At 40.2% G+C, this 15,991-nt stretch overlaps 1 protein-coding gene across 1 annotated transcript in view; it reads left to right on the plus strand.

The window, feature by feature from the left end:
• The first annotated feature begins 1,401 nt into the window (after positions 1–1,401).
• The window catches only part of LOC126428435 (uncharacterized), a 76,017-nt gene continuing 61,427 nt past the window's right edge, over positions 1,402–15,991 (plus strand). Inside the window, exon 1 of the mRNA XM_050090360.1 lies at positions 1,402–1,538. The gene's annotated coding sequence lies outside the window, so the exon portion shown is untranslated. The remainder of the gene's footprint in view (positions 1,539–15,991) is intronic.

Here is a 15,991-nt window from a genome sequence, read left to right on the forward strand (position 1 = left end):
AGTATCTTATTATAACTTGAAACTGCTGACTTCCCTTGCAGAACAAAGTTTTATTCATCCATAAGAATTATGAAAAGATACAGTGGCGAGCTAAGTCGGTAACTATGTAAAGTTATTTCCTCGAAATAAAAATCATAGAAGGCCGTGCGGCTGCAAAGAGAAGTGATTGCAGCGCTCCTGGCAGCTAGCCCCGAACTGTTTTGACTGAGTGGAACGCTGCGCCTCTGGTAGCCAGCGTACGAACTCCAAACGAATCAGCTGGCGGCATCTAGTTTATTCGCCACAAACTTACAGGTTTCGCAGGGCTATGATTTCAGCTCTCAGCGCACGTGCGCTTACAAGCGTCCGCCTCGTGCGTTAGCGGCTCGCACTGGCGACCGCAGCGAACGTGTTAAGGAGTCATGCGCAAGCGTGTTTGCGCCAGCGTGCACAAGTTTATCGCGCCTCCACTTATCAAGGATAAGTTTGTCAGAAAATTTCGAGCTCAGACGACGATGCGTCGGCTTTGGCAGCCATTTTGTACGTTACGAAAAAAAGACAAAAGGGGAAACGTGATATTTGGAGTAAAGAAACGGAAATATTATTCCCACATTAACTATTCGCAGTAGACACGCTGCGGAACTTTTGAACATAATGCAACTTAACCGGACCAAATAGAAAATCAAATCACTGACGAATGCTTGCTCAAGTCTCCCTATTGTTGGGACACATATATACGCCTGAATGCTGGCACAAGCGTGCATAATCGAAATTCGATCAAGCCGCGTGAACACTCCCACTGCTACGCAAATGTATCCTACACAGGATCAAGAATGCTTGGACAAACACACGCATGCGTGCTTGACAAGCACGTTTGGCTGCCTTGAGCACGTAACTGTCAAAGCGTCTGCGCAATAAATGTAATTCTGTGGCGCAAGGGCGTGACCATGCTATTGGCCTGACGCTAGAGTTTCTTCGCCGCGTCAGTAGTTGGGAATGGGTACTGTCTGATAAAATAGCTATTTCAAAGCGTCTTTACTGTTCTAGTGCGGTATCCTTGTGGGCTCCCAAAATGCTGTGATTTTTTTCCTCTGCTAAAAAATCGTACGATTTTGTAATTGGACAACTGCCAGATTTTCGTGGGATTTCTACAAGCAAAGCTGGAAGCATACCACTTCCGCGTTACTGGTATTTACATGTCACAGCATTCATCCATCTATTTAATGACAATCATGACGCCGCCTCCTCCCCCCACCGCCTTTCCACGCCCACACACACAGAACTGATATGATACATTTGCGACAGTTGTTTATGTGATGTGCGTAGGTATCATTCGCTGATCATTCTAAACGGAACACTTTTGGACTGCTTCCTCGTGGACGTAGCTTGCTTTGCGTCATGTTTATCCCCCTCTCGCAGCTTCTGTCTGCCTCCAACCCGTTCTCTAAACTTAGCTCCGAGACGGCGTAGTATTAATAGAAAACTCAGTAGCGTACACAGAATGTAGTTTGGTACCAGCGAACGCTGTGTGTGGAGATCTGCTGCGATTGCGTCTGAAGGTTAGTGTACATAGGCGCATTAGAAAGCATCTTCTACAAACTCGCTGCCGAGCTGTAAACATTGCTCTTAAGAATCGAGTGCGGCTAATGCTGGCCTCTTAGTTACCACGTAGCCTACTGGGAGTGATATTGTAGTGAATTTGAATCGCCTTGCTTTGTAACAAAATAAAGATGAGTGTGTGAAGTAAAAACTTTTAGTTGAAGATAATGGTTGATGCCCGATATAAAGCAATAATGGCGTGTCATTGTTTCGTGTCGAAAAGAATCGCAACAGTTAGCATTTCAAAACTGTCATTCACCTCCGCAGTAGAAATACTATCAAGATGTACTTAAAGACGGCTATTTGCTTTTCCCGCGATTTCGAGTTCTGTAATTTTGTGAAGTTTAATTTTACAACCGCACGAGAATAACGCACCTACTCTGGAAGGAAACATCGCACATGATACTGCACACGTGCGTAAATGTTTCGTCGGCGGACACGTGAATCTTTCAGGAGCTATATCTTACAACAATAAATTAATTCATCACAGAACACCGCAATGGAATATACATGGCTGGTCATTTCACAACCCGATGATATCAGCGTTGTGGAGTCTATATGCTCAGATAATCTTTGACGCTCTCTCTCTCTCTCTCTCTCTCTCTCTCTCTCTCTAAACCCGTGGAGATGAAAAAATGCACACTCATTGAACGAAAATGTCCTTCAAAGAAGGGTCATTTCTCGAGGAGTATTGCAATTACAAGATAGGTTATCATTAACCAACGAGTTTACGTTGTTTTATGCATGCCCCTTAATGTTTCCCCTTTTAAAAAATCCGCTGCAATACTCTTTCCCATCATTTTCTTTCTCTGTTTTACAAAGTGAGCTTTGATTCTGAAGTAACTTATATATCAGTACAACACGTCAAAACCTTTTTGATACATTGAGTACAGAAATTAAGTAACTATTAGTGCCTTCAAGAAAATTCTACTGTTCTCTATGATATAAATTCACCTACATACTTTTCTATTTATTTTGCTGTCAGCTTGCTGATTCAACTGATACATAATCTTATAACTAGGAGACTAGGCATACAACATGTGCAGCTGTTCAGTCATGGGCACTTAAATTGTTAGTTCAGTGGTTGAGGATTGATTTGTTTTTGTAGGATTGTAATTGAGTTAATAGATCAACATCCCAGTTCAGATTCTGTGTGGGCTTCTTTTAAGATATAGCAAATGCAAGTGGTGAAAAACTCTCGGATGGCAGTTCTAAAATCAGATATGTACACATTACGTTGTTAATCTGCATTTGCCTGCCTGTTAACCAGGCAGGCAAGCTACTGCACGTCATCAGCAGAATGGGCAGGCTGCCTTACTCCTGTCCAAGCCAATGTATGTCCAACCGAAGCAGGCTCAAGGATTCTTGCTTGTCTGCCCATCTTCTCACTGTGCTACAATATGTAGCAATTTATTATGGTATGATTTCATTGGACTGTTATGAATAGGGTTGGGAATTCAATGAAAAGCCTTTTTTATCCAAGTATCACAAGGCAAGGCCCATTGAAATGTATATTCATTTTGTGTCATTGTAGGCTACAAAATGGTGGATTTTATTTGTCCTTTTCAGTGTCTTTTTGTGCTTATTTATTTATTTTGCTATGAGAAGTTTTCTCTGGAACTTCACGATTTTTCGACTAGTACTGGAAATTTTCTATTCGAACTATCTTCACGTCAGCTTTAATACATGTTTCCTGTAGTAAGCAGACCCATCTCTGAAAGTAAGCAGACCCAGCTCTGAAAGTAAGCAGACCCAGCTCTGAAAGTTGAGATCCTTTACACCAAAGAACCTGAAAATGTCTATTACACTGCAACACCAACTAAAGTAATGTTTTGAAAGTCTAGTTTCTGCAACCTCAGGGTTCTCCAACAAAATATGACCCCAGTTATACCAGTTTTAATTACTTTTTCCAGGATGTGTATTGTGAGTTTGCTGAATTCATTGTAAGTGGCCAAAATAGTTCATTCTGACTTCCCCAAATGCATTTCAGCAAACATGAAGTTAGTTTTTTTATTATGTTAATTTAAGAAAGTATGTGTCTGAAAGAAGAAGCTTTTCTTTCATACTAAACTCTCTTTATGCTATATTGCATACTGACAGAATGTAGTTTTTAATATCCACTGAGTCATACTTTTTTCCCATTTCAATGTTTGCCCTAAATTTAGAAAGTCTATGCACTGCTAAATTGCCTCAAATCCTTAGCATACATTTCAGTATACTTGTCAGGCCCTAAATGTACATCCTCTTCCAAAATATGGTTTGGAGTGAGGAAACTGCTGGTCAAATTTACAGATACACTGTAACATACCTGAAGCTTCCCAGTGAGTGTATGGTAAGTTTTTACACAATATGCATTGTGAGACACTCCCTATTTATTTGAAACTGCCTCATAAAAACATTTCCCCTACTGGACTATGGATTCTTTTCATGACTGGTTTATATTCCCCAATTCTAAATTTATCCTTAATCTCCTGTAAGTTTGATTTGTTTCTTTTGCTGCTCCAACTGTTACGATAACTGAGCTGCAGTGAAACTTCCTACGCAAACATACATCTGGCTAGTGATGTTGGACTGATAGTGCAACCTGTTGTAAGTTGCAGCAGGCTGAACAGATCCCATAAAGCTTGTCAGGCTTGCGTCAACCCTAGTTAGCATGCTTTAACCACAGTATTACTCTTATTTCTCCATTGTGGCAGGCTGAGCTGCTTTAATGGTTGTGGTGGAGATAGGGGGCAGGTAGGCTAGAATGGGAATTTGTACACCTCTGGTTAAAATACCACGACATTTCAACAAGTATCATACTCATTATCTTCTGGTGACAAATTTGCCAGAAGTATGACACTCTCTGAAATGTCATGGCATTTTAGCAGTGCCACGTGGCTGGAAATCCAAGAGCTTTTCATCAGTAGTACACAGTGGTAAAGTCTACATCCATACAAGTGCTAGGATTATTCCTTCAATAATGGAATAGCTGATTTTCTTATCCTTTGATGAATGATTTGGGTCAGCACTCAATTTCAATCTCTCTCTCTCTCTCTCTCTCTCTCTCTCTCTCTCTCTCTCTCCCTCCCCCCCCCCCCCCCTCCCTCCCACCCTCCCTCTCTCTCTTTCCCCCATGTCAGTAGACTGTCAAATATAACCTACTGTTCCTTTAATTAGGTTAAGCAAGGTGGATTTACTTGAATGTTTCATTACCGGTACTTATAACTTATCGTGATGTGGTTGCGAATTAAGTTTCTTTGCACTTGTGTAAATAAAGTTCTCTCCGATACCACTACCAAGACATAAAAGTGATGCCATTGTATTACAGTCGGCACATACACCAAAGAGCCCAAACATTGTGTCCACTGCTCACTACAGTATTCAAGGCCACCTGGTGATGTTGCAGGCACGTGATGCATATAATAAAGTATGTAATGGATATATGTGGAGCTGAGATGAGTGAGCAGTCATTTTAGGTGGAGAAAGCCACTAACATAAGTGACTTTGAAGACAAATTCATATTTTTGTTTCTCTATACCTGGTAATGGGTATCTCTTAAGCAGTGAAGTTACTGGAATGCTACTGACATCAGTGGCTTGTCTGCTCTGTAAAGCAGACTGGACAGAGACGTGTGGCCGCTGTGCCCACAGTGTACAATGTCGGTGCAGGCACAAATGTTTAAGACCACACTATTCGTCACATGTTGTTAAACGTGGGACTTTGCAGGAGGTGACACATACATGTTCCCATGTTGACCAAACGACATTGTCATTGGACTTTGGAACAGCGGAAAAATGTTGCCTTGTTAATGGCTACAGGAGAGCTTTGCCAACAAGCAAGTAATAAAGATTTTCATCTAGCGGTAACAAGAGCAGAGTTCCTTTCTGCAATAACTGCTCAGGAGTCAGTGACTCCTGGAATGATTTAAGGCTGAAGTATTAGTTGAGACTGTTGTGGAAACCTCTAAACATAAACACATGACATTTTATGTGTTAATATTACCACTCTAGAAGTTATCATTATTTAAAAATGAGTGTAAAATCTTTTCAAATGCGGCTTGCATCCTCACAATGATTGGTTTTTGTACTACCTACAAAGAACAATAATTGCTTTTCGAAAATACTGGAATTCACAACCTCACTCCCCAGAATATTAACACCTAATTAGTTTCTGCTGCTAATGATAAAATTCAATTTCTTTATATCTTAGTGTTAGAAAGCACAAATAGTTTATAACAGTTTAACAACAGGCTGTGATTAGTACATATTTAATAGCTGCTTCACTTTTTTGGTGGCTATCTTGATTCATTCCTTATTTCTAGAAGTTCTGCTTCATCACAGATTCCAAAAACGTCAGTCATGTGAAATGCAAACTGTACTTTTCTCACACGACATCCTGGAATGTCACAGAACAAGGCAGTCAGGTGGATGCAGTATTTCTTGATTTCTGAAAAGCATTTGACTTGGTACCACACCAATGATTATTAAAAAAACTACTATTATATGGATATCAAAATTTGTGACTGTACAGCAGAGTCCTCCTAATCTGAACCCCAGTAATCCGAACATTCAGTTAATCCAAACATGAAAAATGTTAGTCTAAGTATGGAAAACTGTGTGGTTAATTGCTGTTCATACACACTATTTTAATTTACACAGTACAGTAAACATTTATTAGAAAAATTAGCAAGAAAACATTAGGTTTAAACAATGCATAACAACAAAAGAAAAGCTGTCAAACTTACTAAAATACAGTGGACATTTTATCTCTGCTTTTTAGATGACAAAAACTCAGTCGTTTTTTGGCGTAATGGCATGTAGTTGCACCATCATCTCATAAACATCAAATCAGCATGTGTAGCAATGGGCTGTTGCTCCAAATAACGTTGCGCAAGGTCAAGGGCTTCTGCTGTGGCACCAGCTCTCCTTTGTCGCTTTCAGGCTCATTGCCACGTCCGTCACAGCAGTCCACTTCTTCCAGGTGTCGAGTTACAGCAGCAACTAAATCAGCATTAGTAAGGTTCTCCACACATGCCCATCCGCTGCCATCCTCTCATCTATGTCTCCTTCACTAGCTTCTTCACATCCAGGGACTGTCTGTATCATTTGTAGTAGATTTTCCTCTTCATTTTCGACTATGTTGTCCTGATATTCAAGAGATGTCCACAGTTTTCTCCATGATTTTCTCAGAGTATTTTCTGGAATATTCTGCCATGCCTCAGCGACCCAATAAACAACATCCTTCACATTGGTCTTTTTTATTTTGTCTACTAAAGGAATGCTATCATCGTGGATCAGCATTCTTAAAAATTGTTTTCTGTAAATCAGTTTTAATGTATGCAGTACACCCTGGTCCGTCGGCTGTAGAAGTGGTGTAACATTTGGCAGTAAAAACTTCATCACAATTTCTCCATCACATAATTACTCAGTGCTGGGGTGAGATGGCGCGTTATCAGTCAAAAGGATTGCATGCAGAGACAAGTGATTTTCCGTAGAAAACCGTTGAATAGAGGGAACAAACTGACAGTGAAACCATCCATCGATGCTTTTTTCTGGTTGCGATAATATACGAGCAGGGACTACATGTTGCAGTTTTTAAAAGATCTGGACCTAGCAGATTTGCCGATCAGCATTAAAGGCAGCTTGTGATTACCAGCAGCGTTGGTGCATGCAAATAAAGTCATACGATCTTTGCACATTTTAAAGCCAGGAGTATGATCTTCTTCTTTTGATGTCAAGTTTTTTTGTTGGCAATGCCCTAAAATTAAGGCCAGTCTCGACAGCGTTATAAATTTATTGGGGAGAATACTTTCCCTCTCGTAATTTTGTTTCAAACTCACCCGAGTTGTATTTCTTCACTGCATCATGGTCAGAAGAAAGCTCCTCTCCAGTAATTGTTAGCTGATGGATTCCATGACGTTTTGTGAATCTGTCCAACCAACCCGTACTTGCACAAAAAGACTCATCACGATTCATTAACTTGTTCATGTAAACAACCTTGTCCTGAAGCAGTGCTCCACTCAAAGGAGTTCCTCTTTCTCTTTCCTGTGCAAACCAAAGGAAAAGAGCTTCATCCACTTTACCGTACTGGGACTGTTCCAAATTCTGCTGAATTTCAAGTGTTTTTCCCGAAGACGTTGCACAGGACTGTTCAAGCTTCACTCTGTTCTTCTTCCAATCACAAATGGTTGCTTTACCAACACCCAGTTCTGTTGCCAGTTTAGATACATTCTCACCATTGTCTGACCACTTCAAAGCATTCAGTTTTTCTTTGAGAGTTAACGTTGTATGTTTCCGTTTACTCATGGCGAAAATACATACACCACTACACCTGAACAAATACAATACAACTGTTACGCATGCCAGCGATCGATAACTAACATAACCAAGGGCTTTGCGAGCCAACTGGCATGACCTCAGACACTACAAAGGTCTCAACAATGCACAACAACAAGGGCAAGGAGTGAGAGTGAGCCATTGTTCCCACAGTTGTTTGCAGTTGTTACCATGGTGTACCTACTTATCTGCTTGGTATACTTCATTCTAGAAACTCGTCACTGTAATTCCTGCTAATCCGAACAAATTGGTAATATGAACAAGGTCCGGTCCCAATTAGTTTGGATTAACAGGACTCTACTGTACCAGTGAAAACAATCAATTATTGACAAAGTTATTTAATTGGAGAGAGAAAAAAATCTACTCACCAAGCTGCGAAAGGGTTTTCACATAATAGATGGTTGCCATTGGCAAGCTTTTGGAGCCAGTGGTTCCTTCTTCAGGCAGGAGGGTGGAAGGGGAAGGAAGAAGGGTGAAGGAAAAGGACTGGAGAGGTCTAAGAGAAAGGTTAGATTTTGGGAAAGTCAACCAGAACTGCCGGTCAGGGGAGACTTGCCATACAGAATGAGAAGGAAAGCCTGATTGTTGGAGACTGCATTGGTCGAAAACCTGAGAGCTTAAAGGTTTGCATTGTAATTAACAGAGGTGGGAGGGGATGGTGAAAAATAGGCAGCAAAGACAATGAAAGATGTAAAAAACTAAAACAAAGTGAAGCAATGAGTAGTTACAGTGCAGAATTGCTCACATGGAAGAAATTAACATAAATCAAGGCCAGGTGGCTGGCGAGAACCAGGGATATGTTGTAATGCTAGTTCCCACCTGCGGAGTTCTAAGAAACTGGTGTTTGGGGGAAGAATCAAGATGGCACATGTGGTGAAACAGGTGCTGAGGTCACGAATGTCATGTTGTAGAGCATGGTCTGCAACAGGATATCGCGAGTTGTCAATATACATCCACTGCCTATGCCCACTCATCCTAATTGATAATTTGGTGGTAGTCAGCCGATGTAGAAGGCCAAATAGTGTTTACATAATAGCTGGTATATAATATGTCGTTTCACAGGAATTCTCTCTTTGAAAGTATGTGTCTTGCCAGTTACAGTGCTATTATAGGTGGTGGTAGGAGGGTGCATATGGAAAGTCCTGCAGCGGATGGTCACAGGGGTAGGAGCCATAGGGTAGGGAGATGGGTGCAGAAGGACAAGAATATTAATAAATTAGAAAGAAATTTAATTGGGAGAAGGAAAATTTTACATGGCCCTATTCTGAATCCCGTGCCACTTTGATGTTGATCTCATCCTCACTGAAGGCAAGCTACACACTTCCGTCCACATTAAACCTACCAACAAGCAACAGTACTTACATTTTGACAGTTGCTATCCAATCCATGTCAAACGTTCCCTCCCATACAGCCTTGGCATCCAAGGTAAATGTATTTGTTCGAATGCAGACTCTTCACAGCAATACATGACCATTCTCATCCCAGCCTTCACTGCATGTAATTACCCCACCAGCCTAGTTAAAAAGCAGATTTCCCGGGCCATCACATTCAGTCCTGGTACTGCTGATCCCTCCACAAAATAGCTTCGTAGCACACCATTGGTGGCACAGTATTATCCTGGTCTGGAATGTGTTAATCAGTTACTTCGACAGGGCCATGACTTTTAAAAGCATGTCCTGAAATGAGATCCATTCTGTCTGAAATTTTGCCCACCACACCTAGAATAGCTTTCCATTGCCCTCCTAATCTCCACAGTATTCTTGTCAGACCCTACACTCCTTCTGCACCCATCTCCCAGTGCTACGGCTCCTTCCCCTGTGACTGCCCCAGCTGCAAGACTTTCCCTAAGCACCCTCTTACCACCTCCTATAATAGCACTGTAACTGGTAAGACATATACTTTCAAAGGGAGGGCCCCTGCCAAATGACACATGTCGTATATCAGCTATTATGTAAACACTGTTTGGCCTTCTATATCAGTATGACTACCACCAAATTATCAATTAGGATGAGTGGACATAGGCAGAGGATGTATATTGGCAACTTGCAATATCCTGTTGTAGAGCATGCTCTACAACATGACATTCGTGAACTCGGCACCTGTTTCACCACATGCGCCATCTGTATTCTTCCCCCAGACTCCAGTTTCTCAGAATACCAATTACGAAATTCTGAAAAACTGGAATTGGCTGATGCTTGAAGATAGGCACCAATTATCCCACACAATCCTACTAACAAAATTTTAGGAACAGTATCAAGTATTCCTCAGACCTCTATGTATTGCTCCCTCAGGGACTATGAAGGCAAGATTAGACTTATTACACACACAAAGCCATATAAGCAGTTATTCTTCCTGCCCTCCATAGTTGAAAGCAGGAAGAATCCATACATGTGGTATCATGCTAAGTATCTTCTGAGATGCACTTCACAATGGTTTCCAGAGTATGTATGCAGATGTAGATGAAACCAGCAGAACACTGTCTTAATATATATAAAGGTGAGACTTTGTACATATATCTGGAAACTGCTCCCAGGCCCCCCAGACCGAAGTGGACCAAATGTGGCACACAAACTACTTGCCCTGATGGGATCTACATAGAGGGTTAATAATGGTCTAGTTCTGATATTTATGGAGATACAGGAATGCAATGTTTTTTATTTTATTTATTTTTTAGCCACTGCCATATAGGCTGCCCTGTACAACAGATGCGTTGTCTGGGAATGGTATCGACCTGCTCTGCAGGGCGGCCTACATGTCAGGGACAAGAAACAGTTTTCCAACCCCCAGAATGCAGGCTGCCCATCACTGTGTTGTGTCTTTGTGTCATTTTTTACACAGCAGGCACCTGCATCTTTATAGGTGGTATCGGTCACTATGGGAATGAGAACTGTGAGTGTGTGGATTTACAGAACTACCGGATGGTTATAATTAAAGTGCAGCTACTCGCAGAGATCCAATGTGGGCTGTAATTATCATATGGCAGCGAAACTTGGTTGATATTTAAATGCATTGACACGGATCTGATTTTTGCTGGAAAGAAATTAGTATCAATTTTGGTCACCAAGTCCAAATCTGGTGCAGCGAATGCAAGAAAAACATATAGAAATGTTTCCATATGTAATGGATTAGGAACAGGATGTGGGGAGAAAGCTCAAACAAGTGAGAAAGGCATAATGTTGATTTTATAATTAACTACCACTTATACAGTTTATTCAATATGACCAACTGAGACATCGATGAGGTGCTGTGCAGCACCAGATTTGCACCTGGTGGCCAAAGTTTGATCTAACTTTTTTCCAGTGTAAATCAGTTCCGCAAAATGCATTAACATATCTACCAAGTTTGTCTGCCATATGATAATTACAGCCCACTAGACCTCTGTGAATAGCTGCACTTTAACTATAACCATGTGGTCCAAGGTTGATTATTTTGTCTGCCCTGTTCTTAGCCTTTGCATATGGTTTACCCTTGGCACCAGAGGACTCTTCATGAACTGTGCTGTTTGCTGATGATGCTAGCATACTGATAAAGAACACAAACACATCCTTACCAGACAAAGCCAAGAGCGTAATGGAATGAGCTTACAGCTGGTTCATTGTAAATGTTTCATTGCCATCACCTTAATGCTTAATCTTACAATAATCCATATCCTCCTGAGACCTGGCAGCAATTGTCATGAATTTTTTTTGAAACTGATTTTGTATGCCTGTTAAACAGAAGGCAGTGAAAGGGAATTTACAAAAATTTTGGAATTATTAAAAAAAAATCATAGTTTTTCAGGAACTGCATTGTACACTGGGTCTTGGTGATATTTAAGTATGCATTGGAAAGAATGTGAAAAATGTAAAAGAAGTATGTTATTTTAAGAAAATACAGTCCAATAGGAAGATATCACTTGTATCATATACCAGTTACAAATCTGAAAGAAAGAGTGAGATTGAGACAATTTTATTTGTAATGATACTGAGAGAAACAGTTGTTCTGTGGTGCTAAACAGAGGAAAAAGAGTCCTCATCATCTTCTTCAGGACGTTGTCGATCTTGGCCATTTAACAAATGCTCACCAGTTCTTAGTTTGAAATCAAGGCACTGCAGAATACTCTTCTTTGGCTCATAATTCTTGATTTTGTGAATCCTGTACTGATTCCAGCTGTTTGCAATTCCTAGAACTAGGAAGTGAAGAATAGTTTTTACAGTCCAATTTACTCTGCTCTCTCGGGGAAGGAACATCATCTTGCTGCACTGCATCATCCGGCAGATCGACATCCCCTCTTCCTCCTCCTCCTGCTCACTGACATCAAGATCTGAAATGGCTCCATTCAAGAGAGAGTCTAAAATATCTTTCGAATGGAGCTTCGATCTGCATCCTTTAATAATATGGTTGAATTAACATATTACGTCCTATGATTACCAATAATAATAACAATGCCAGATAATGTAATTTAGCAAAATTCACAAGAAAAAATGTATTGGAAATTAGTGAATATAATCACCACTGAGGCATAGGGACCATTGCTCGAAAATTTGACATGAAGTCCCAGTGTGTGTTACAGTGGACAAACGGTACTACCAAAAATTATTACACAGCAAAACCATATAAAAATGCTTTAAGAAATTGCCTCCAATGGGAATATATTTTCATGAAATAAGTTTTGAAAAATACACAGTGATGGAGTACTCACCTGGCACAGTAATATGCTGCAAAGAAAGCTGGTACTTGGCACCAAGTGATTGTAGTGACCATTTTTCCCACCATGTGGCAGCACCATACTGTCCATTCAAATGGACCAGTGATATTATGATGGAAAATGCAGAATCTTTGATAGCAGGACAGAACTCTTATGTCTGTTGTGATGAACATCATGTCTGAGAAGGATATATGCAATTTCAAACAGATAAAATATTTAAAGATGACAGAAGTAGAGATGATATAAATATACTGGATGTGGCTCCATGTGTGAAGTTTAGGATCATCCAAATGGATAATAAACAGAGGTGACACTAGAACAAGGATAAGTTAGTGAAAAAGTGTATATGTACAGAACTATGAGGTTAGAAATCTCTCTTAGTGTGTTGACCTGCAGGTAAGTGAATTTAGGATGCACTTTGCAGTTCACAACCACAATAGTAGAAGTAAAAACAATTTCCAAATAGACTGTGTATTCTGAGCTAATATTCAACACAGAACTTTATATTCTGGAACAAAAATGTATAACAGTTTATCAGCAGACATCAAGTAGAAAATTTAAAATACTCAAATATTCAAAAACAAAGTAAAAGAAAACTTTGTTAGCCACCACTTCAATTTTTCAAAATTTTTTTGTGCTGGGCAATGTGAATTCCGCAGAACTGTTGTTCGGTAAGTCACCTCTATCGACCTGCCAGCGCTTTTGTTCGGTAAGTCACCTCTATCGACCTAACAGTTTGTTGCGAAAGCTTGAATTTTGTGTGTATGTTTGTGTTTGTTTGTGTGTCTATCGACCTGCCAGCGCTTTTGTTCGGTAAGTCACCTGATCTTTGTTTTTATATATGAACTGTAAAGTTTGTGTGAAACAGATCTCAATGCTTTCAGTGTATGGGCAGCTGATAGTGGTCTGTTTAAGGATACATAAAAGCTTTGTTTGAAGTACTAGATGAAAAGAGCAGGTAAGTAGTTTAAGAGGAGGGGCAGTAGATCAAAGTAGGTACCTTTCTCCCAAAACACATAAACATCTATATGGTGTCCCAATAGGAATCCTCAATATTCAGGGGTATAACAGGAATATAAATATAACATATGCTGTATTCCAAATGGTTTCTTAGATAAAAAACATTTAATGCATAATTGTTTTGGGCTAGAGGCACCCACATGTGTGTGTTAACCACCCAACCTCTTTTGACATTTTATGCTAGCCCAACCTAACTCATTGCTTCCAAACTCTTTGCTTGGGATATGTTTCTGCCATTAAACTAGCTCTTCAAATTCACAGTTGTCCACAATTTGTGAGTACTGAGACTATATCAGGGAGAAGCATTGGTTAATTGTTTGTACACACACTAGTTAAAGTGCCACACTTCTATCCTAATGAAGAATATGCAGATATGGTGTATGTTTATGGCTTCTACAATGGAAGCGGCCCTGATACTGTCAAAGAGTACCATCCGCACTTCCTGATACGTCGAATTTCTGATCATAGTGTGTTTACCAGAGTTTTCAGTTCATTGCATGAAACAGGTATTCTTCCAAATTCCATTTGTCTTCTGAATGTGTAGTTCTACAACCTTTGCAGGAAATTGTGAAATGGTGCATGATTCTCCTACTACATGCACACAGTGACTTTCTGCACACATCAGGGCCCCACAAACATGTGTATGGTGAACATTACATGCAGAAAACTTGTACATATTTCACATGCAGTATGCCCTCGATCTTCATACTGATGACAATGCTACATGACCTGAATTTTGTCACTGATTAAATGACAATTGTCATTTGCTTCCTTTAATACTTTCACTGATGAAACCATGATTACACAGAATGGTATCAACAACACACATACTAATCATTGATGGTCACAGAAAAATCCACACACTACAGTGGAACATAATTTTCAAGTTCTTTTTTTGGTAAGTGTTTGGTGTGGCATGGTTGATGACATGTTAATATGAGGGTGGTTTGAAAAGTTCTCAGAATCACCACGAGAGGCCACCACTAGTGCAACAAATTGTTCACATGATATTCATTGGACTGTTGCCTGTAAACACGTGCCATGTCAGTGCTCTTGGAAGGGAGCTGTGGTGGTGACAAGGCTCTGTTGTTGTTCCTGCATAGTGATTTACAAAGATGGAAAAAATCGAGATTCAAGCAGTGATTAGGTACTTTGTAAAGAAAGATATAAAACCAAATGACATTCATGCCGATTTCCAGATTACACTGGGGGACTGTGCTCATTCATGTTCAACTATTGCCAAGTGGACAAATGAATATAAATTTGGTTGGGAGAGTTAGATGATAATCTGTGCAGCGGTCGTCCAAGATGTGTCAATCATTGCAAAAGTGCATAAAATGGTCGTGGAGGATAATTGATTGAAAGTGTGTGAAATTGCTCATGCTTGCCAGATGTCATCTGAAAGGGTATATCACATTTTAACTGAAGAATTAGAAATGAAAAAATTATCTTCACGGTGCTGGATCAAAAACGCTTGAGAATGGACATATTGAAAGTGTTTGGCCCATTTTAGGAGAAACGAACAAGGTTTTTGCGCTGATTTGTGACAACAGATGAAACTTGGGTGCACTGCTATACCCCAGAGACAAAATAACAGTCAAAGCAGTGGAAACATGCTGATTCTCCGCCACCAAAGAAAGCAAAGACAATTCCTTCAATGAGAAAGGTCATGGAATCAGTGTTCTAGGATGCAAAGGGGATACTGTTTGTAGATTATTTCCCCACTGGGCAAACAATTACTGGAGAATACTATGCCAACATCCTAGACAAATTTCAACAAAAGATACATGAAAAAAGGCCAGGTTCAGCAAGGAAGAAAGTCATCTTCCATCACAACAATGCACGCCTGCACACATGCCGTCACCATGATAAAATTACATGAACTAAGGCATGAATTGTTGCCACAGCTGCCTTATTCACCTGATATGTCTCTGTCAGACTTCCCTCTTTTCCTAAAACTGAAAATTTTTCTTGCTGGACAAAGAAGAATTCATAGTCGGAGTTGACAACTATTTTGCAGGCCTGGAGCAAACTCATTTTCGCAATGGGATCAAGGCGCTGGAACATTGTTGGACCAAGTGCATTAATCTACAAGGAGACTACATTGAAAAATAAGAAAAAGTTTCAGTGATGTAAGTACTTTTTTTCTATTCCATTCCGAGAACTTTTCAGACCACCCTTGTAGATACAGTCATTTTAGAATAACGAATGACAGGGCAGAATTACTTACATTATTTGGAAAATTCGTTTGTTGGACACCCTGAATACACTCCTTTGGCCCTGTGAACTGCAATGTACTTCCAACACAATGGAGACCCTTGACATTTTACCAGACAGGTGAGGAACCCTCTCAGCCCCACTTATCCTAATTGCTGGCTTGGTCATGGCA

The sequence above is a fragment of the Schistocerca serialis genome, chromosome 12 (genome assembly GCF_023864345.2).
Source record: "Schistocerca serialis cubense isolate TAMUIC-IGC-003099 chromosome 12, iqSchSeri2.2, whole genome shotgun sequence".
In the NCBI taxonomy this organism is placed as follows: domain Eukaryota; kingdom Metazoa; phylum Arthropoda; class Insecta; order Orthoptera; family Acrididae; genus Schistocerca; species Schistocerca serialis.